We start from the raw sequence: 22,925 nt of genomic DNA, 5'->3' as shown, positions 1-22,925 counted from the left end.
CAGCTTTTTGGCCTGCTACTAGCATCTCCAAAAGATTTCAGTCATTTTCAAGTTTTGATGGATGAGACATGGATTGTTGCCATATCTTAGTGATCAAATGAAAGGAAGGGAATCAGGCTCATATTTCTAGTTGCCAGGATAACTGCTTCGTTGCAGAAAGTTAATGAAGTTAATTAAAGTTGACCTGTTCCTTAATGGTTTTTAAACCTTTAGCAGCTTATTCCTCTACTCTTAGATATTAATATATTTGTGCTTTCTGCGTCTGGAATTGTAGTTCTGAGCAACAAAAGGAAACAAAATTCAAAAATAGGACTGATTGTAGTGCTGAATTTCCCATTTTTCTCAGGAGATGGTCTGTGAAAGAGAGGTGTCACTTAAGCAAAATGTGAAGACATAATTAAAAATGGCTTAAGACAAAAACCTAAAAACTAAAAAATGCTCAACTACATTTAAAGAAAGCATAAATGATCTTAGGACCATGCCACGTACAGTCTCAGAGATGTGTTCTCTTAAGAGCTTGGTTTCTTGACAAAGCAGCTACCTGTAAGAAGCCTAAAAACTTGGGAACTTCTCTCTTTAACTTGCGCTATTTACGCTCAGGTTGGCTGATGATACTTTTGTGGATCCTAGCTGTTGTCAGTGTACATGGAGCAAAGATGGTGCTAGGAGTCTGTATTCTGCCTTAGAAATGACAGTTGTCTTTGTGGGAGGAAATAATTTTTTTTCCATATCACACGTGGAATGATGTTGCCAAACAGAGCTTTCTGTAACTAGGAATGGAGAAGACCAGAAGACTCTGAAGTTCACTGGGTTCTTGCTATGTAAATCTAATTTACTAGGAAGTGCTTAGATATCACAGCAAGGGGTGCTACACTCTGTACTGATGTTTAAAGACACTCAGAATGCATGTTTGTTTTAAAAGAAAGAATTGCAGAATAAAACCCCTTTTCAGAATCTTGTAAGTCTCAAGTAATTAAAATCACATATTGATGCACAACAAACAATACAGTTCTGCAGAAAAAGACGTGGGCATTACAGTGGATGAGAAGCTGGATATGAGTCATCGGTATGCTCTTGTTGCCAAGAAGGCTAATGGCATATTGGGCTGCATTAGTATGAGCATTGCCAGCAGATTGAGGGAAGTGATTATTCCCCTCTTTTGGGCACTGGTGAGGCCACATCTGGAGTATTGCGTCCAGTTTTGGGGCCTCCATTACAGAAGGGATGTGGAGTCCAGTGGAGGGCAATGAAAATTATTAGAGGGCTGGGGCACATGACTTACAAGGAGAGGCTGAGGGAACAGGGCTTGTTTAGTAGGTTGCCTACCCCTGCTTTAGGGTAAGAGGTATGTCACAGGATTTGATAGCAGCCTTCAACTACCTGAAAGGGGGTTCCAGAGAGGATGGAGCTAGGCTGTTCTCAGTGGTGGCAGATGACATTACAAGGAGTAATGGTCTTAAGTTGCTGCTGGGGAGGTCTAGGTTGGATATTAGGAAACACTATTTCACAAGGAGGGTGGTGAAGCACTGGAATGTGTTACCTAGGGAAGTGGTGGAATCTCCATCCTTAGAGGTTTTTAAAGTCTGGCTTGACAAAGCCTGGCTGGGATGATTTAGTTGGTGTTGGTCCTGCTTTGAGCAGGGGGTTGGACTAGATGACCTCCTGAGGTCTTTTCCAACCCTAATCTTCTATGAATCTGTGATTCTATTTGCTCCAGTAGTTCACATCCTCTCTTGAGATTGGAGTTAATATGCTCGTTTAGCAACTCATTTAAATGTTTAATGATCAAAAAACTCAGTTATGTTTCCCAACATATCCACCTTCTTACCTTCTTGTTGTTTGTACTTATAAAACAATTGTATCTACATTTCCATTAAACTGAATCAAAGTATGTGTATGTGAACTATTTCCCTTACTCACTAAGCCTGATATTTGTTTCTTGTTTTGTCTTAGTTGGTTTGGTTACACCCTTTGGAAACAAAATACTTTTTTCTATTTTATGTAAAGCAGTGTTTTACAGCTGGGCACATGGTGTCTTCCTGATTAGATAGTATAAATAATTTCTAGTTATTTGTAGCAATTCAGCTACTATAAGAATCCTGAGAAAAAAGTAACATGTAAATGTATAATATTCTCAGAGAATATTTATATCATACTACCAGTCAAACTGTTTTAGTATAATACAACAGGAAATGATGTTTAGAATTTACTGCACACAAACTACATTGAAAAATGCAGAAACATAAGAATTAGACACTTGCTGGAGTAGTGGGAGAGATATTATACATTTTATTTTGTGGTTGCACTTGTGACGTTGCACTCCATATGTTTTATGAGAATATGCTTATAAATGTGAATATGATGTAACTGGAATATGCTTCGTACAAAAGGTCTGTTGTAAGGTAGCATTACAACGCTTATTATCTCCCGAGTATGTTCATCCTATTTGTTTGCATGTATTATTTCTATGTCTGGAATTAGGAGAATAAGATATAAACTTGTATTACTAATGTAAACATATTAAGTGTAAGCCATTAAGGGTGCTTCAGAATCAATGAATTGTAAATGGCTTTGTTTACTTGTAAACCTTCCTGTGTAGGTGTGGGCCAGCCCAGGAAGAATGGAGGCTGGGGTCTCAAAGGACATGTGACCATGTCAAATGATGCTGGAATCCAACCTAAATCTGGTACTTTTCCATTTAGAAGGAACGGTGGGGACCCAGAGAGACTACGAGATTCCTGCCTTGTATCAAAGTTATAAAAGGGGGTGGAGCAGGACAAAGGGGCTGCCGGTCATGAGAAAACCCCTGCTTACCACTGAAGATGTCTGTGGGAACTAACAAGGACTGAACCAGGGGAAAGGATTGGGCCCAGACTAAGGGAGAGTGTAGTCTGTTAAAGAAGCTTATTGGAACATCTCTGAGGGTGAGAGATTACATGTAATCAGTTTCTTAAAGTATTAGGCTTAGACTTATGTGTTTTTGTTTTATTTTGCTTTGTGACTTACTTTGTTCTGTCTGTTATTACTTGAAACCACTTAAATCCTACTTTTTATACTTAATACAATCATTTCTGTTTATTAATGAACTCAGAGTAAGTGATTAATATGTGGGAGAGCAAACAGCAGTGCATATCTCTCTATCAGTGTATCGAGGGTGGACAATTTATGAGCTTACCCTATATAAGCTTTATACAGAGTAAAACTGATTTATTTGGAGTTTGGATCCCATCAGGTGTCTGGGTGCTAGAGCTGAGCTGTTTTTAGTTAGTCTGCAGCTTTGGGGGCATGGCCTAAGCCCTGAGTCTGTGTTGTAGCAGGCTAGCATGTCTAGCTCAACAAGGCAGGGTTTTGGAGTCCCAAGTTGGCAGGGAAAACAGGACGTATTGAAATTACCTCTGAGCCCAAGGGATCTCTGTGACCAAACCTGTCACAGCATTTAATCAAAAGAAGATTGCAAAAACTAGGATAGTAAGTATATTTGTGGAGATCCCAGGATCAGTATTCTTGGATACCTGAAAATAGTTACTTGGAGAAATTATTTTAAGACCATCAGTATTGGCCAAAAGAGTCAACGTAAAGAACTGCAAATTGGTAAACAAATTGAACAATGTGAACTGACAAATCCAGGAAAGGTGACACATACAGCCATAAAGGAATATGTGAGGATTTAAAAAGCCATAGGCCAAAATCAAATGTGAGTCAAAGTCATGTAATTTATACTTTCTTCCAGCTCCCTTGTTGTATTTTGTTCTTCTAGCTTAAACTTCCTTGTGCACAAATTCAAAGTGATGCACAAATTGGTAAAAGTTAGACCCCATTATGCTTGCTTACATCCTCACAACTGAAGTGTAAGGGAATGTAATCTAGAGTAGCATATATGCAGCGTCAGCACAAGAAGATATAAATCAAAATACAGTAGCTTTGACTTTAACTTACACCACCTTCCAGCTGCTTGATATATTGGACTCCCTTACAAATGGGTACGGCAGATGTAAGTAGGTTTAAGGTAGTTCAAACTAATGTACGAAGATTTAATTTACACCACTTTCTAAATTTGTCTGGCATGTCTAATGGATCTTTTTATTTTGAGCTCTCCTCGCTCAATTCATTTTATTTTAACAAAAATGTAAAGATGTAAACAAAATAGAGAAGTAGCTGCAATGTTCTACTGTTGTGCCAGTGTTGAACAATTGTTGTACTTTTAAAAATGAGAAATTGATTATCTTATTTTAATAATGCTGCATATTAAGAAGGAGTAAAGGCTATTACCAGCAATTATCAAGTGTGATCCTTAGGAGGAAGTTTGTTGTTGTCTGCACCTTCTCAAGGACCCTGTTGTGTAGCAGTTTGGAAACTGTCATCATTCTAAGGCTTAAATGTTCAGTTAACCTGATTACTATTGATTATTGAGATTTTTTCTTTAGATTTAATGTAACTGTGTTGATAAATTTTGTAATATTGGGGTTAATTTTTTCTGTGGGAGATTGAAAGACTAAATGGCTTTGTACAAATATATATATATTTTTATGAAATACTTATTTTTCATCAGCAGGAAAGCAGCTTTGGAGAGGATATTCCTTACCTGATTATGCTATTTAATAAGGTGTACATTTTAAAAGATGAAAGTGATTAACCATTGGAACAATTTACCAAGGGTTGTGGTGGATTCTCTATTGCTGACCATTTTAAATCAAGATTGGATGTTTTTCTTAAACGTATGCTCTAGGAATTATTTTGGGGAAGTGCTGTGGCCTGTGTATTACATGAGGTCAGACTGTGTAAGCACAATGGTCTCGTGTGGCCTTGAAATCTAAGAATCTGTGAATACAGCAAAGAAGAAGGGACAAGAGCACAGTCTTTATGTTGTCACTACTGTCAGGTTTTTATTTCTTTCAATAGCATTATATCCCTTTAGTGACTTTGGGGCTGGTGTACTAAATAGATGCATTGGCTTGTTGCCTATCAAGACATTTAAAATGATACTTTCTGGTTGGATTACTTGTTGCTGGGTGAAGAAAAGAAAATCTTAACATAAGAATTGCCATACAGGATCAAACCCAAGGTCCATATAGGCCGGTATCCTGTCTTCTGACAGTGACCGGTGCCAGGTGCCTTAGAGGGAATGAACAGAACAAGTAATCATCAAGTGATCCATCCCCTGTCACCCATGTCCAGATTCTATAGGAACTATGCATGCACAGGCCTTCCTTTCCTGGATGGAGTTAGGAATGCAATCAAAGTCTCTGTCCTTTGATGCTATACAATGCCTCACTAGCCTTCAATGGACCATGTTGTGTGCAGAATGCGCACTTTACCTTAATTAACACTTCTTTTCTTGTTTGAATTACACAATTATAGAGGTTTACAATGCAAACACTCAGTGTAACTGTATATCATGGGCTTCAGAGCTTATAAGTGAGATCAATACCTGCAGTATCCTACAAGTATTCCACAAAGTTTAAATGCTGAACACGTTCTTATAACACTATCTGCTTTAGACTCTAATTTAATTTTACCCTAGCTCTTTGAAAAGGAGATTTGATGGCATTAAAGGGCAAGCTTGGAATGCATCCTCTACAACCACATACTTCAGTGAGGGTTTTTACCCATGAAAGCTTATGCCCAAATAAATCCATTAGTCTTTAAGGTGCCACCGGGCTTCTAGTTGTTTTTGTGGATACGAGTAACATGGCTACCCCCGATACTTCAGAAATAATGGAGCTTTTGCCTTCTGACTAATTCTGTGTGGTCCTTTAGAAAGGATGGATCATTTTGACTAAACAACAGCAAGATCTGGAAATATTCTTTTGGCTACTTAAGAACCCTACTACAGAATCTACCACATACTGTTCACAGTGCTTTTTAGAATAATGTTGTTAAGAGTCCTGGATATTCTAACAATTGTCAGATATTGCCTGTGATATTATCCCTTTTTACAGACTATACTCATTACTAATGGAAAATAAGAGACACGGGCCATTTCATTATTTATTTATTTTTTTCAATCTTTTTTCTTATAACAAATTCTAGGTGCCAATTTCTAGAATATATATATATGAAAATACTGTACTCTAGAAACAAGAAAAGACTATACACAGTTGCTTGGGTTCCCAAGCATTAACTTAAATATTTCCACCAGAGGATTTGTATGGCATGTATTAAATTTCATGAAATCAAAGCCAAGAGGGGAAAAGGCATGGGAAGGAAGGGGAGAAACAGAGGGGATTGGAAGATAGAATATGTGGATTAGTCTCCTGCCTTTCATCCAGGTGTCCTGAAGGGATCTTTAGCTAATCAGTTCTAGGAAACTGTCCCAAATGGATTCATATTTTTCTGGGGTTTGCTGTCTATTTTATGTGATCATTTCCTTCACAGCCAGGTCTGCCAGTCCATTATACCAGTCTTTGTGGCTTGGAGCACTATTTACTTTTCCAGTGTCGCAAAATTTGATGTCTTGCAACCAGTAAGGTTCGGTGTAGCCATCTGCTTTGCTATAATGATAGCTTCCATTTGCAGGGTACATGGCCCATTATGCAGGTATCTGCTTTAAGGTCAAGTGAAGTCTCTATGATTGTGTTAATCCTTCTTTTAGTGGCATCCCAGAAGCTTGAAATAATAGACCATGGCCAAAACATATATGCAAATGTGGTTTCTTTGCTCCGACACCTCCCAACCAGTCATTGGGGGCAGTTTTAATTTTATAAAGTGTTTGTCATGACCAATGAACCCTGCAGATGATCTTTTATTAAATGAGATGTAACCAGAGGTCCAAGGTCAATTCCTTAATTTATCATATTGCTCTCTTCCAGCATGAGAGTAAGATTTATTGCCAGTTCTCCTTCAAATTATGCTCCCTATTGTATTCCACTGAGGGTTATGCACATGCGCCACATGCCCGAAACCAGAGTTTTTCAGAGTAGTTGTGTGACTCGGTCCACACATGTCCCCTTGCATTTTCTTGTGGTTTTGCCTGAGGTGATAAAGGGCGGGGCGGACCGACTGCATCTTCGGTTCCTTCTCACCGCCACATGGTCTGAATTGGAGCTTCCGCTTTTTCTTCTTGTCCTTGGTGATGCACTTTCCAGAAACACTTTTTAGTTTTGTACATAGTTAGGATTATACTGATTTTTGTAATAGATTTAGTGTTCATATTTTTGTAGGATTTTGTAGGATTAACGACTTTTCGATGCTGCTTTGGTGGTTTCCTACCAACACCCCCAGCACCTGAATCTAGGAACTGGATTATGCCGAAGATGCTGGGATTCAAGGTCTGCACTTCCTGCCATCACCCGTTTTCGCTCAGTGACAAGGCTCAACATTGTCTGTACTGGGTGGGGGAAGCCCACGTCACATCCAGGTGCAGTATGTGCCTCTCCTTCCCAGCCCATACCCAGAAAGGCAAGGTCCTCCACCTTAAGAGACACCTCATGGAGGTCACCATGAGGCTGCAGTCAGATCCTGGCCAGGGAACCCCACCATACATTGGCCTGACCAGTCCAGAGGTGAGCCTCCTATCGCGGAGCCCCATTCTGGTTCTGCCTGTACCAGTGCTGTGGATTCCATGCCGGGATCTAGCCATGAAAAATGGAAGTATGCTCATAAGTGTGGCAGTAAGTCTTCCTCCACATCCAAGAAAGAAGCTGCACTGTCCACAAGTTCTGACCACAGAGGAGGGGTGCCTTCCAAGGCCCACAAGAGTGAGAATAAGTCTCATTGTTTGCTGGATCATCCGGTCCCGGTTCTGGAACCATGCACCTGTCCTGCATTGGGTCTGCCAGTGCAGCCTGAATGGTCAGTCCCGAGGCAGACCCCCTTACCAGCCCTGGCTCCTCCGTGGACTGGGTGCTGTTGATGCCAGAGAGAATCAGATGTGCTCCTGGGCCTCATGAGTTGTTTGTCCTGGAACAGATGAGGTCTCTGTGTGTTCCAGTCAATTCACCTGCTAAGAGGCCCCCTCTCCTACATCAGATCTGCCACCCTCTGCTCAAGTTCCTACAGCATACCCCACTCCACTGGCCCTGTTGGTGGGTTCCTCTGAGTCTGGCGATTTGGATACTACATATGGTCCACTGCTTTTTTTCTGAAGGCATGACTACCAGAGGGTCCTGGTGGCACCATGGCAGTACCCTCCCTTGCCTCAGCCCAGGAGCCACTGGTACCCAGCTCCATGGACACTGCTGCAGCAACACCAGGATCAACCAGTTTGGCCATATTGGAGCTTGTGGTCCCAATATTCGCCTTTAGAACTGTCTCACTCAACCTGGGAGGGAATCTCCTGTCTCACCACACCGTTCTTCATCGAGTAGACTTTGGAACTGGGGCTGGACGATGTGCTGGTTATCCTGGCTCCAACAGATCCAAAGAGGTTCCCCTGGTCCCTGAATGCAGTTGTATCATTGATGCGCTCCCCGCCCTCCCCCTTGACAGCTATTGTCAATACCAGGAGCTGTTCAGGAGAATAACTAATGGCCTTCAGATCCTGTTGGAGTTGCAGGATAGTCAGCACCAGCTACTAGATACCTTGCATGCATTGGTACTGACTAGAGTGGCCCTACCAATCAGTGACACCATTCTCCAGCTGGCACGCACTGTGTGGCATAACCCAGCCACGTGCCCCCGCACCGAAAGGGGGGGAAAGGTATTATCTCCCCTCAAGGGGTCTGAGTTTCTGTCCTCTCATCCTCCACCTAATTCCCTGGTGATCCAGGCTGCTTTGGAACAGGTCAGACAACAGCTTTGGACTGTGTTTGCAAAAATTACATGCAAAACTAAGTAAAGTAAATAAGTATGAGATTTATTTAATCCACAAGAGCAAAATCATTAACAGAGTATATGAAGGACCAAAAGTATGAGAATTACAGGAACCCCTGTCAGTGTTAAAAAGCCTTAGGAATTATATATTTTGATATCATATTAGGTCTGTCTTTTCTTGTTTTCTTTCATAATAATCTACTGCTCCATCAATTTTGAATCTGCTGAGACGTGCAGAATTGGAGAGTCAAGGTGGGTGAAGTATCTTTTCTTGGACCAAGTTGGAAGAGGAAGAAAAGTGGTTTATTTTTATTTTTTCCCCTCCCCATGCCAGCCCACATGGCCTTTCAGCAACCTCTACAATCAAGCCTGGTGAACTGCACTGACATTTCTCATCAGTATTCTGCCTCCATTTCCTCAGCAGCACCATGAGGCTACTTTTCTCAGGATGTTTTGCAATCTTCTTCTTGTCTTCCCTTGGTCTCCATCTTAAAGGGAAAAGATCTTCTCCAGCCCCTTTCAGTGGTTAAGAGGAACTCAGCTGGCAATATTTCCATTTCCACGTTTGACTTCATGCACTGAAGCCGCTCCAACCCCCCACCCCCTGCCAACCCCATGCACTCCTCTCCTAAGTTTCTGTCGCTTCATTTTGAGAGTTTCTTCTAAGCAAAAGCAGCAGAGAATCCTGTGGCACGTTATAGACTAACAGACGTTTTGGAGCGTGAGCTTTCGTGGGTGAATACCCACTTCGTCAGACGCAGGTAGTGGAAATTTCCAGGGGCAAGTATATATATGCTAGCAAGCAAGCTAGAGATAACGAGGTTAGTTCAATCAGGGAGGATGAGGCCCTGTTCTAGCAGTTGAGGTGTGAAAACCAAGGGAGGAGACTTGGTTTGTAATTGCACCATTCACAGTCCTTTGTTTAGGTCCAAGAGAAGGGGCATTGCGCTATGATGGGTATATAGTATACACGCTGCCGTCCACCAATGGAATATCAGCCATCACATATGCCAGCATCCTCCTCTGCTTATGTACGGTCGCGCCAAACGGAACAGTCCTACGCGAAAAGCTGAAATGGACCAGAATCAGATACAGGATGTGCGAAGATACAAAACCTGTAGGCAGAGCAACTTACCTCCCTGGCCACGCTATTGCAGACCTTAAGCGGCGGCCCATCCTGCAGCACAAAAACTTCAGGACCGACTTCAAGAGAAACTGCTGAGCTCAGTTCTATGCAATTTAGACACCATCAGCCTGACTAAAACAAAGACTGGTGAATGGCTTGCCAATTACAGAAACCATTCTTTCCTTGTCTTTCCACCCTCTACTGTAGACACAGGGCTCATCCTCTGATTGAACTTCCTCGTTATCTCTAGCTTGCTGCTACGCATATATTACTGCCCTGATAATTCCAACTACTGCGTCTGACGAAGTGGGTATTCACCCACGAAAGCTCACGCTCCAAAACGTCTGTTAGTCTATAAGGTGCCACAGGATTCTCTGCTGCTTTTACAGATCCAGACTAACACGGCTACCCCTCTGATACTCTTCTAAGCAAGTACCTTACAGTTTGGTGTCTTCTCCCCTCTTCCTCCATAGTTACTGATGGTTATTTTTCCTGTGCTCTGTGCTCCAAAATCTTGGTAATCAGCCTCAGATTTGTAAAAGAAGAACTGTGGGCTCTGTGGGGACCCTTCCCATTAAATTTTCACAGTGGCCAGCTCCTATTGCACACAGTACTCAAGGAAGGTGCCTAGCACTACTGACCTTTCTCTGCCTTAGTCAACTCACCACTTGCCATCAACTTCATCCCAGAGTTCTTCCAGAGTCTCCCTGCCCAGGGACAGTCTCCTCTAGCTTTCAAACCACAAATAATCCACTATTTCAGAGCTTGCTTGAATTTTTGGATGATCAGGCCCTGGAGCTAACAGACTCAGTTATGGGCCACCTATTAACAGTCACTCTCAATATTTAGTTAATTTAGTAGTGATCACCCCATTATCTTTACAAGGGCAAACCTTCCTCAGGAATTCCAACTCAGCATCTATCTCTTGGAGTTGCAAGCAGTGGATAATGCAATAACCAGGTTTATTCCAAAGGAGACTCTGGCAATCACAGCTATTGATGTAGAGACCATAGCTTTATCTTCTCCATCCAGGAAAAGCAAAAGAGGAAAGCTGAAATAGAGTGCCCAGAAAGATTATTCTGTATGTGGATCACTTTGGTTTCTGACTTATTTGTTATATTCAAAAAGAGTATTTTAAATGGTAGCCATGACACTTGTATGTGTCTAGAAAACCAACACTTCTCCATTTTTATAATCTTTTCTTAGTTTTAAGGCCAGTACTGAATTTTAATATCTGTCTATTTTCGGATTTGTAGTAAAGACAGACTGGATGCGTTAATTCAAAAGTCAAAAGGTATGTCATCATAGGAGGCAGCTTTAATTCGGTGGTTGGAGTACGGAACTAAAATCAGGGAGCCATGGTTGGTTTTATTCTGAGCATTACCATTTTGTTACCTTAGGCATGTCATTTAACCTCTCTCTGCCTCAATTACTTCATCTGTTATCTAATCCATAGGGACATTATGGAGCTTAATATTAGAGAAGGTTGAAATGTTTTTGACTAAGAAGTCTTTCATTGGAAAATCCTGATTTAACAAAAAGTCTCTCTCAGGCCCAGATGGAATTTATAAGGTGGGGATGTAGGGGACAGGAGAGAGATCAGCCCAGAGTAGTCAGGAGCTAGGACATTAACCTGGGGTGTGAGAGACACACGTTTAAATCCCTAGTCTGAATCAGGCAGAGTAAAGACTTCAACCTGAGTTTCCCACAACCCAGTCTTTATCTCATTCTTCCCTGTAGGAGCTATTTTACTTAAATGTTCATAGGGCCAGAGACAGGGAGAGACTGACACTCAAGCTCTGTGGTAAGGGCACTTAAGATACCGAAGACCCAGTTTAAAGTCTCTGATTTGGTACCCTACCCACCAAGCTGTAGATTCTCTGGCTATATCTACACTATCATGGTAAGTCGACCTACGCTACACAACTCCAGCCATGTGAATAATGTAGCTGGAGTTGACATACCTTAGGTCGAGTTACCATGGGGTCTGCACTACAGGGGGTTGACAGGAGAAACTCTCCTGTCAACTTACCTTACTCTTTCTTATCGGGGGTAGAGTACAGGGGTTGACTGGAGAGTAATCTGGTGTTAATTTGGTGGGTCTTCACTAGACCTGCTAAATTGACCGCCAGTGGATCGATCTCAGAGAGTCGATCCCAGCTGTAGTCTAGATATACTCTCTCTTTTGTGCTGAATCCGGCCAAGCAGGGACCTGAATCTGGATCTCCCATATCCTGGGTGATAGCCCTAACTACTGGGCTATTGGCTGTTTTGGGTCATTTTCATGAAACATTTAGAAATATCTCGTTTTCACAGAACAAAAACAAATGTTGAAGAAATCTTGAAATTTTTCATGAAACAAAATTATTTTCTGGCAAGTCCTAATTAATATTTTCATGTGTTCTGAGCTCCTCAAGTGAAAAACATTATATAGTGCAAATTATATAGTTATCTTTTTGATGAACTCATCCCAGTGAATTGGAAGTATTAAGGATCCCTTAAAATAAAAGTTAATTACATGGTGGACAAAAAGCTTCTTCCATTTTTGGCTGCTTTACACAGTATATCAGAAAGATGTTTGGTAAACTGTAAGAAAGAGGCACTCATGATTTCTACATGGGACTTGTAGGTAGTGAGAAACTGATCGTGTTTGGAAGGACTCCTTAGTGGGAGAGAGTGTTATTTGTCTTGATTTATAGAGTGCTATAAATTTACACTGCACTCTATAAACATAGAGTAAAACATGTTTCCTGTTTCAAAATGCTTGTCCTTAAGACAGTGATTAATTTTAAAAAATTACCTAGAATGCTGCAGAACTGAAGCAGTTTTTTTCAAAACAGAGGAAGTTTTTCAGTGTACCATTTCAGATTATAAATTAAGCAGAACGTGTACTTTTGAAAGATGTAACCTACAATGAACAATACAAGAATCGCTTTAAAGAAGTCTGATGATCTCCCTTTCCAAAAGTGAATCTGAGCAAGGATTTTCAAAAGCTGATATCAAAAGTAAATTTAGACTTATGTTCACTCATCAGTCTTTTGACAACCAGTTGCTGAGCAGGAATGCAGAACAGTTGGAACCTGCCCTACTGCCAACAATTTTGTGCTAGCCTGAAGATTTTCTTGGCACCAATCAGGATGTATACATGCCTTTCTATAAATAAGTAAATAACCACCAACCTGTCTGCCTGTTTGTTTAGCTTTTAGAATATGCTTTCCATTTAAAAATGTAAGTCCTTGCAATAGATATTGCTTGTAATTTTTTTATCTTGATTGGTGCTTTTCTGCATCTGTCTACTGGTTCCCATATTGTACAAAAAGGGTTGGGGTTCCTACTCCTCAGTCATTCCACCTGACCCTTTACAAGATAGCGATCTTATCACAGTATGTAAGTATTTGAAAGGACCAAACCAGGATCTACAGAAAGGATTTCTCGTGTTCTCAGAGTGGGAGGGTGGTAATGATTAGAAGATATTTCGAAGGGCTGTTTCTGCTTGAGTGATTTGGAACAGTGTGCTGAAAGACATAGTGGAAGCAGATTGTACTGATACCTTTAAAGAGATGTTTATTTGTCATCCAATAACGTATGAGTATGTCAGCTAAAACAGGGTTTACTCACTGACTGGTTTAATTTTGTTAGGCCTATTGTTTTCTACATCCTTAAAATGTTAGGTTTATCAGCTTCTACTTCAGAAGGTCAGGAATGTCTTTGCTTAGAACACTAATGTGTGCCCCTTCAGTTCTAGAGAGACTTAGTTTATGTCTACACTGCATAGTTTACAATGGCACGTGCCATTGTAAGGTGCACTGTATGGCCACTCTTTATCGCTGGGAGAGAGCAAGGGGTGGGAGCTTTGTCAGCAGGAGCCGTGCTCCTGGCAACAAAGTGCTGTCCACACTGGCGCTTTTTGTTGCTAAAACTTTTGTCGTTTAGGGGGGTGTTTTTCCCACCCTGAGTGACAAAAAAAATTTTAGCAATGAAAGTGCTGGTGTAGACAGACCCTTAGTGTTGTAAGGTTATATATGTCTGCTAAGGTCCACTGAATCTTGCAGCATTTGAATACATCCAAACAACAAAATATCTTCCAGAGGTCCATTAGCATATGCTTTCCCTTTTTGGATAACTTTTACTAAGACTTCTGTGGTTTGTAGAGGCATCTTATAAATGAAGAATTATAATTGCTGTCAGAGAAGAGCTTAACCCAAGGTTTAGAAAGAGGTTTACACCAATAAAACTTTGACAGGAAATAAAACATGTTGGTAAGGTAAGTCAGAAGAAAGAAAGTACTGACTTAAATTCTTCTGGCTGCATTCGGCCCGTAAATTCAACAGCTACATGTGGCTCCTCTGAGAGCTGCTTATCTGCTCTCCTGTGGAGTGGAGAATGGAGAGTGAGGACAAAAAATGAAAGTAGTTCAGGAATCTGTTTATTTCTTTGCTTAATGTAGAAAAAACAGAAGGAAAATGTTCTCATTTCTAATGGAGCAAATTCACATGCCATCTGCTTTATAAAGCATTTTAGTAAATAGATAATGTATTTAGCATGCTGGTGCAACTGTCCTCTTGGAGTGAGCAAACTGAACTTTACATTCTAAAAACAGCTCTTTAAAGTGCCTCCTTTCCATTGACTGTAATCTTGCAAATTCTATTTCTTTTCTAAGAGAATACTGCCTTTTCTCAGCTATGATGTGATCAGCTAACATCGCATCTGTCTAAATTTCTTGCTTATTCAGTGGCATAATCCCTCATGAAGTTCATACTTTTAATTCTGGAAGGTGATGAAGATTGAAGCAGATCAGAGAAAAGAGAGCTGCGCGTGTGTACATAGTATGTGAAGAAACAAAAAAAAATGCTGTATTTGCATTTGTTCTCAGGTGTTGATCCCTTTCTTGTGGTCTCTAGTATATATTCCTCTTCACTTGTAACATACAGTAGCTGTTCCCACTATATTAGGATTCTGCAATAATGTAGCAGACTGTGTTGCATCTAAATTAATCAGTGCTGATCAATGGTCCAGTAATTTGCACTGAGCCATTAGTTAGCTTTATCACGTTCTGTGATCTCTGTCAGAGATAGACTTACTTTGCTGTAAAAATGACAGGTCTGGTATTTCACAAAAGAGTTGTCGCTGAACCATCATCTTTTCCCCCTTTTTTTGCTTGTATTTAAAACCTTTTAGGGTGCAAATTACATTTAGTTTTAGTATAGGTCAGATCTGTTAACAAAACACACAGTAGATTAAAAAAACACCCTAGATGAAATGATTTGTGCTAGCTATATAAGGATCAAATTGTGAGAGGCTCCTCTCAGGAGCTGGCAATTAAGTTTTTAAGGTTGAACAGTAAAAGAGGGGTTGTTGCAGTCTTATGCATATGTTTTGAATGTCATATAACAAGCATATCAAAGTTAATTTTTTCAGCCACTTGAATTCCAAAGCTGTTTTTGTGCATGAGAGGAGCACTGCTAAAAATCCACAGTTCTGTAGCTTCAGAAGTACTCTGTCATCATTTAGCCGTTGTGACAAAGTTCCTCCTCTACCTTGGTGGGTCCTGTGCTTATTGGCGGATTTGTTCACCTCAGTGATCTTCCCCTCTTGTGGAACCCACAGTCTGGGTCAGCTCCTCCTGTGTCTGATCAGGAGTTGGGAGGTTTGGGGGGAACCCGGGCCCACCCTCTACTCCGGGTTCCAGCCCAGGGCCCTGTGGATCGCAGCTGTCTATAGTGCCTCCTGTAACAGCTGCATGACAGCTACAACTCCCTGGGCTACTTCCCCATGGCCTCCTCCAAACACCTTCTTTATCCTCACCACAGGACCTTCCTCCTGGTGTCTGATAACGCTTGTCCTTCTCAATCCTCCAGCAGTACACTCTCTCACTCTCAGCTCCTTGCCTTCTTGCTCCCAGCTCCTCACACACGCTCCTTCTCCTCTGGCTCCTCCCTGCCTGACTGGAGTGAGCTCCTTTTTAAACCCAGGTGCCCTGATTAGGCTGCCTTGATTGGCTGCAGGTGTTCTAATTAAAGTAGCTATCTCTACTGCCTTCTAGAAAGATCTTAATTGCCTTAATTAACGTGGAGCAACTGCCATTTGGTTACCAGGGTACTAGGGATTTGTTTAGCCTGGGGCTAACATACCTGTATCTCAGTACTTTACTGTAGCCATCTGGCCTTGCCCCATCACACCACATATGCCAGAAAGTCTGGTCAATGAGGATTTGTGACATATATCTCATTCAACAATTATCTTACAATTTTTATGCAGAAAAGAAAATCTTGAAACCATCGAGCGTAGTACAGAAGTGGCCTGCATGTTATCATATGTTTTGGTTGCTATTTCGCTTGTCGTCCTTCTCCTTCCTGTTGTTTGTTATACTCTCATGGTTGAGTCCTGTCTGAAATTAGATTGAGTTCTTTGGCAGGGGCTCTTATTCTACTCTGTTTATACAGCGCCTAGCACAAAAGGGACCTCTGGGTGGTACTGAAACACAAATAATTCACATCCTCTGTCCACCAGACATGCCAAACCCATGAAAAAATGCAGAAAGTAGGCTTGTTTTTGACTTAATTGGTTTTTGAGTTGCTTGTTGGCTAGTTTTTTGCTTGTGGCTTGTTTGGCTTGTAGCTTATTGCTTCTTTTTTCTGATTGGATCCCAGCAAGCAGGGGAAAGGAGGGGAGAGGGTCAGCGGTGCACAGTGGGCCCACCACAGTCTCAGACTGCATGCCAGGGGGATCTAGTCCCATAGAGTGGTGGGGTTCTTAGAGATTGGCTTGTTTTGAAATGGGATTAGCTTGATGTTTTGGCTTAATGTGAAAGTCAGGGTGCTTATTTATCATGTGAAAGTTGGTAACTGTGCTGTCCACCATTATTCTTTTAGTGCTGATTTAACATCATCTACCAACTCAAATAGCCTTCCTGCCTACTTCGGCTCATAGTGTAAGAACAATATAGTAGTGATCTTGTTTAGTAAAGCTGCTGGTGATTTTATAGCACATTTTCTTTAGTAGCACCACCTCTTGCATCAGCATTAAAAGTTTGCTGTCTTTTTTAAATCTTGTCACAGGATGGCACTGCCCCTTAAGAGGAAAGAGGCCAGTGTACCTCTGTCTGGTCAGCTGACCCCTCAGTTGAGCTAAATGAGAAGGCAGCTAGCTACTGGGTGGTGGGGAGCCTGGGAGTGTCAGCCCTGAGAAGCAGTCAGGAAAAGGGCATAGAGATCATATTTTGGGCTCTCCTTGCCTGGAAACAGGGAGACAGGCCAGAAACTAGGAGACCTGGGTAGTGGAAGCAGGAACTGCAGGAATCTCCTTGGTTGGGGAGGCAGTGGGAGCCTGTGGGGGAAAAGAGTCCCTAGGGGGAGAGCCCAAAGAGGCAGTGCTCAGTTAATGGAGCATGGGAGAATCCTGAAATAGCCCCTGAAGCAGGAGGACTTGAGGGAGGTCAAGGGGAAAATCCCTTGAGAGCTATAGACCACGGTGCTGCGGAGCTGGGGGTGGGGGGTTGCCTACCTTTGAGACATAAAACCACCTGGAAAAGAGAGTAGGTGTAGCAGTGGGTTCTTTGTGGGCTGGGGATGAACCAGCACCTTATAGACCTTCTCATTGCTTTTGACTTCTGCTAGCCTAAGGAGCTGAGAACACAAACTTGGATTCTCTCCATGGCAGTCTGTTACATTTTCATTCAATCACCATTATTATTTTTTTTATTAAAGGATATATTAAATGTAGAGAATGTCCTTGTAGTCAAGCAGTGGTGAAATTTGGAGTTTAAAAGTATTCAGCTGGTTCTACGTAAAATAGCAATTTCAGATTTTTAAACTTAAGAACCAGAGTAGTTTAACTCCATCATTCTTGATTAAATATTGAGTTAGAATTGGAGAATTCAGTGCAGTGTCCATTGACAGCCAGTATTTCTGTAATATATTTTTCTTTGGAAGTAATGTGTATGGACCAGATTCAGCATTCCTAAAATTGCCATTGAAGAAATTTTGTCGTAGAGATGTCTGGGAACTATGTGCCCTCATTCATTCTTTCATTCAAGAGTCAATAATACAATTTTTCTAAGTGGAATAATATGGTACCTCATGCAAAGTATCTATAGTACTTAGGTGCTGGAGGCATTTTCTTGTTTAGTTCAGTTTTAGATCTACTTTTAAAACAGTAACTCAGAGTTCGGCAACCTTTCAGAAGTGGTGTGCCGAGTCTTCATATATTCATTCTGATTTAAGGTTTTGCGTGCCAGTAATACATTTTAACGTTTTTAGAAGGTCTCTTTCTATAAGTCTATAATATGTAATTAAACTATTGTTGTATGTAAAGTAAATAAGGTTTTTAAAATGTTTAAGAAGCTTCATTTAAAATTAAATTAAAATGCAGAGCCTTCCGGACCGGTGGCCAGGACCCGGGCAGTGTGAGTGCCACTGATAATCAGCTTGCCTACCCCTGCAGTAACTCCTGATGTAATAACTGCGGGTGACATTTGTCAAAGGTTTGGATAAGGGGCTTAAGTTTGGTGAAGCTGTATTTATTGAGCTAGCAGCAACTTGTAATGCTGTTGAAGCTAAATTTTACAGCAACTGAACTTTTAGAACAAAAGCCTTGAGGGCTGGTTTGGCAAGTTCATTGATATTGGACTTCAACAAACTAAAAATGGGACACTGGATTCTTGTTTTTCAAAAATTCAGGGTACTGATAAGGACATTACAAACTCAAATATTCTAGAAACTTATTCTTATTAGGTCACTGGGTATCAATATACTGATTGTCATAGTCACTAAGAAGATAACAGTGTTGCATGGTTTCTGAATAACATATACTTGGTCCCCACTTATGAAATTCTAGATAGGTGTTTAGTATAATGATGGCACAGGTGTATCTCAATAACCATAGAATTGGTGAACATATATGCTCTGATTGGCTGACAAATATTGCTAGAATGCAGGGATTTTCAGTAGATGGTTATTTCTTAATGCAGCTCTCTTTGCTCAGATTAGCTACTATAATTTTTCTGTTTCCATTGCTCCCAAACTTCAAATGTACAAGCTTTTTGCCAAAAGGCTGCCTCAGTATTTCCTTTCAGCTGCAGCTTTTAAAAATATGTGGAAGAAAAATGGGAGAGTCAAAATGTAAAGGAAATGAGGCTGTCAAACCGATGACAGGAAATTGTTGTGTTTGAAGTTTGAAACCCTCCTCCTCCCTCTGAAAAAAAAAAGTTGCCTCTTTCTCCTTTCAAGCTCAATTCTGTTCCCACAAAATGAGAATTTTGTCAGTGACTTCATTTTAACCCTCTCCCCTCAATACTTTCTGTAAGGTTCTGATCCCCATAATGACTTTCCTATTTGTGTTATAATTTTTGGTTAGGTTGGAAGAATCCCAACTCTCCCCTCCCCTTCCTCAGTCTCTTAGTAAGAGAGGGCGTGTGTCATAAAGGTCTGAATTGTTTTTAAACAATGTGCCATTCAGCAATATGTACAATTTTACATTGTTTCTGAAGGATTTTCCTTTTTAAATGTGGATGATAATAAAATGTCAGTATAATAATAACAATGACTTTAGGACAGGAGTAGGCAACCTATGGCACAGGCGCCGAAGGTGGCACGTGAGCTGATTTTCGGTGGCACTCACACTGCCCGGGTCCTTGCTACCAGTCCGGGGGGCTCTGCATTTTAATTTAATTTTACATAAAGCTTCTTAAACATTTTGAAACCTTATTAACTTTGCATACAACAATAGTTTAGTTATATATTATAGACTTCTTGAAAGTGACCTTCTAAAAATATTAAAATGTATTACTGGCACACAAAACCTTAAATTAGAGTGATAAATGAAGACTCAGCACAGCACTTCTGAAAGGTTGCCGACCTCTGCTTTAGGATAATTCCTGTTAACTCATCATTACCCATAGTTTGGGCTAATACACTTTCTATAATATGCATAGTATGCACTTTCCCTATTAAGTGGGAAACACTCTAAAGTTACCATAAATATTTTCAAAAATATTCGGTTCAATGTCTTTTTATTTTGTTGAACTCTAATTTTGGTGATGGTGCCAAATCAGCCCATACCTCTTATTCTAAAAGTCAAACTGCTGTAACAGTCATTCAATTGACAAGAGTATGAAAGCTGTTAACTCAATAAGAAATAAAGCTTCAGCAAGTTTGACCCTTAGCCAACACTGTCAGAATGTCATTACTCACAATATAATGGTTGCTACTGTGCTAAAGGAATAATTTAAACTGAATGGCACAGGGATGTAGTTCGTTATGTAATCAGTAAGGAATAATGGAGGGCAGAGTACATTTGTCGGGCATAAAGCAATGTTCTGTGGTTTGTGATAATGAGCTAGATTTTCAAAAGCATTTAGGCACAGAGTGAGATTTTTTTAAAAGTGCCTCAGTAGGTTAAGTACCTACTCATAGATTTCCAGTTGAAAATCTGTCGCTAATGAATGGGATTTAGGCTCCTAACCTAGTTGGGTGCTACTGAAAATCCTATTCATGCCTAAAGATGTGAGATAGGCCCCTAAGCCGCATGTCTCCGATACCTGAGAAATGTAGTTGTCTCACTGCTACCTGCTCTTCCACGTTATTCTACGTAGAAAATTGTTGATAAATGAGGGAGAAAATGTAAATAGTTCTGAGCCAAGTCAAAGATGGAATTTGTTCTTTTGGGCCAGAAGCGCCTTCTTAACAACTCCCATCTGTTGCTTTCCTTCTCCATACTTACCTTTCATTTGTTTCCATTCTCCTCCTCTGCCTACTGTCCTATAGCTGTCAATCTGCCTGTTGCCATCTCTTCTTCATTACTCATATTGCCTTGACTCCGTCTCTCCTGAAATCCTCATCAGTCTCTTCATCTTCACTGCCTTAATTGTTGCAACTCCCTTTTCTGTGCCCTTTCCAAGTCTTAACTGAACACGCCCCAGCATGTGCAGAATATTGCTTTATATCTTGTCCCATGCACAAACAAGTGCATTCACCCCTCCCCAATCTTCAGATAATTCCACAGAGTCCCTATACATTTCAAGATTCTGATAAAAATTGCCTTACCTGATTTATAACTCTTGAACTTGCACAAGCCTATGACTCTCTCTATACCCTCTTCTGGTTCAGTCTGTATTTCTAGAACTGAACTCCTACCTGATCCTGCTCATAATCTTGAGTTTCAGTATAAGTGCTTTCTCCTTGAAATGCCTGTCTCTTGGAAGAGCCAGTACTTCTCTACTTTAAGCTCTTTTAACTTCTCTTCTTCCCTGTGTCTCTTTCTCCTTCTTAGTTATTGATCTTATAAATGAAGAATCTGCTCCCCATAAACTGTGTTTATATAATTGCTTCTATAGTTACAATGTACAGTATTTTGTATTTAGCTCTTCTAAAGCATTTTGGGGATAATTTACTGGAAAGATCCTATACCAAATAAGATCTATTATATCTTTACTTTTATGTCTCAGATAACTCCCTCATCCTTGCATTCTTTAAAAATCAAAATATTTCCATTTTCAGAAGTTATCATAAATATTTTTTATTATTGACCACAATTTTTGTAGAAGGCAGGCTGATCTCAAATATAACAGACCAAGGTAAAGGAGGTATCAGATGAGGTGTTTCCAGTAAAGATAGGGAACCATTAATGCCATTATATAAGGCACTGGTAAAACCTCATCTGAAATACTGTGTACAATTACAATTGCACAGGTGTAAGAAAGACAGATTCAAACTGGAAAAGGTACATAGAAGGACTGTTAGGATGATCAGGTGAATGGAGGGACTATCTTGAGAGGAGAGTAAAGAGCTTTGTTGTACTGCTTGTCTGTAAGGCTTTCTGAAAATCTGCTATCATAGAACTTTGCACTGTGATCTCACAAGCTAAGCAGAGAAAAGCTAGGTCAGAAATTGAATGGAAGACCTTCAATATGTAACTTCTATAGTAAGCAGTGTTGGAAATTGATTATAGACATGCCCACCTAGTGACAGAGGTGCTGTGCAACTGAAAGTGCAGTCTCTCCAGTGAAGGAAGGAATAGGTCACTTCTGACCATAACATCTCATATCAGAGTGGTAGCCATGTTAGTCTGCATCTGCAAAAACAGCGAGGAGGCGGGTGGTCCCTTAAAGACTAACAGATATATATGGAGAAAGCGTGCATCTGAAGAAGTGTTTTTTTTTTTACCCACGAAAGCTTATGTCCAAATAAATGTTAGTCTTTAAGGTGCCACCAGACTCCTCGTTTTTATAACATCTTATGAAACTTTTCAAGAAAGAATGGTTTATTAGGCGGAGATGATGTGTAAGCCATTCTAGTCCTTGGTTTTTCTTTGTAGAACATGCAGTACCATATTCAATATAGAATAATGGAGTTTCCTGTGTTTCATTCAAGGCTACTGTGATGTCATTCCAGGACTTATTGTTCACCAAGCAAAGTTGACTACGGTCTTTTTCTACATTATTATTATTGACAGTCCTATCACTTCCATCTAGTAATGGTCCAATGCCATAATTAGCATCCCTTTTGTTCCTAATATACTTTAAAAAACCCTTTGTTATTGTCCATAACCTGTTGGCTATAGGTTTCTCCTTTTGTCCTTTGGTTTCTCCTATCATTTTCCTACAATTCCTAGTTTCCGTTTTATATTCAGTGCTATCAACTTTCCACCTTTTTCATTTATTTTTTATTTTTCTTTATAACTGCGTTCACTTCCCGGCTAAGCCACATTGTTTTTTACCCAGTGTAGCCTTCTTTCTTAGCTGTGACCCTTTGGGCATCTAGAGGGGCATCTCATCTTTTTGAGCCTGCTCTGCCCTTTTATGCCTTTGAGTGGAGAGCCTGGGAGCAAGGACATCTAGGGTGCAGGAGTAGCCCCAATGGATGCAATTGTGCCCACTCAGCTGTTTTGTGCCCTCAGATCGGAGGGGTGCATCTCGGGTGCAAGCCCAGCCCCAACACACACTGCTGACCAAAAATATTTACTCTTGCGCAGTTGGGCTGCATAGACACCAACAGTGAAATCCATGTGGCCAGTGCATCTTGATGTCATGACGGGAATGTGGGCGATCTGG

At 40.7% G+C, this 22,925-nt stretch overlaps 1 protein-coding gene across 3 annotated transcripts in view; it reads left to right on the top strand.

Moving 5' to 3' along the window:
- The window catches only part of CDK19 (cyclin dependent kinase 19), a 239,786-nt gene that overhangs the window by 125,444 nt on the left and 91,417 nt on the right, over positions 1 to 22,925 (top strand). The gene's annotated exons all lie outside the window — the stretch shown is intronic.

This window comes from Chelonoidis abingdonii, chromosome 3 (assembly GCF_003597395.2).
Source record: "Chelonoidis abingdonii isolate Lonesome George chromosome 3, CheloAbing_2.0, whole genome shotgun sequence".
Taxonomy (NCBI): Eukaryota; Metazoa; Chordata; order Testudines; family Testudinidae; genus Chelonoidis; species Chelonoidis abingdonii.
The sequence above is the reverse complement of the archived record's forward strand: the minus strand, read 5'-3'. Positions and strand labels throughout refer to the sequence as shown.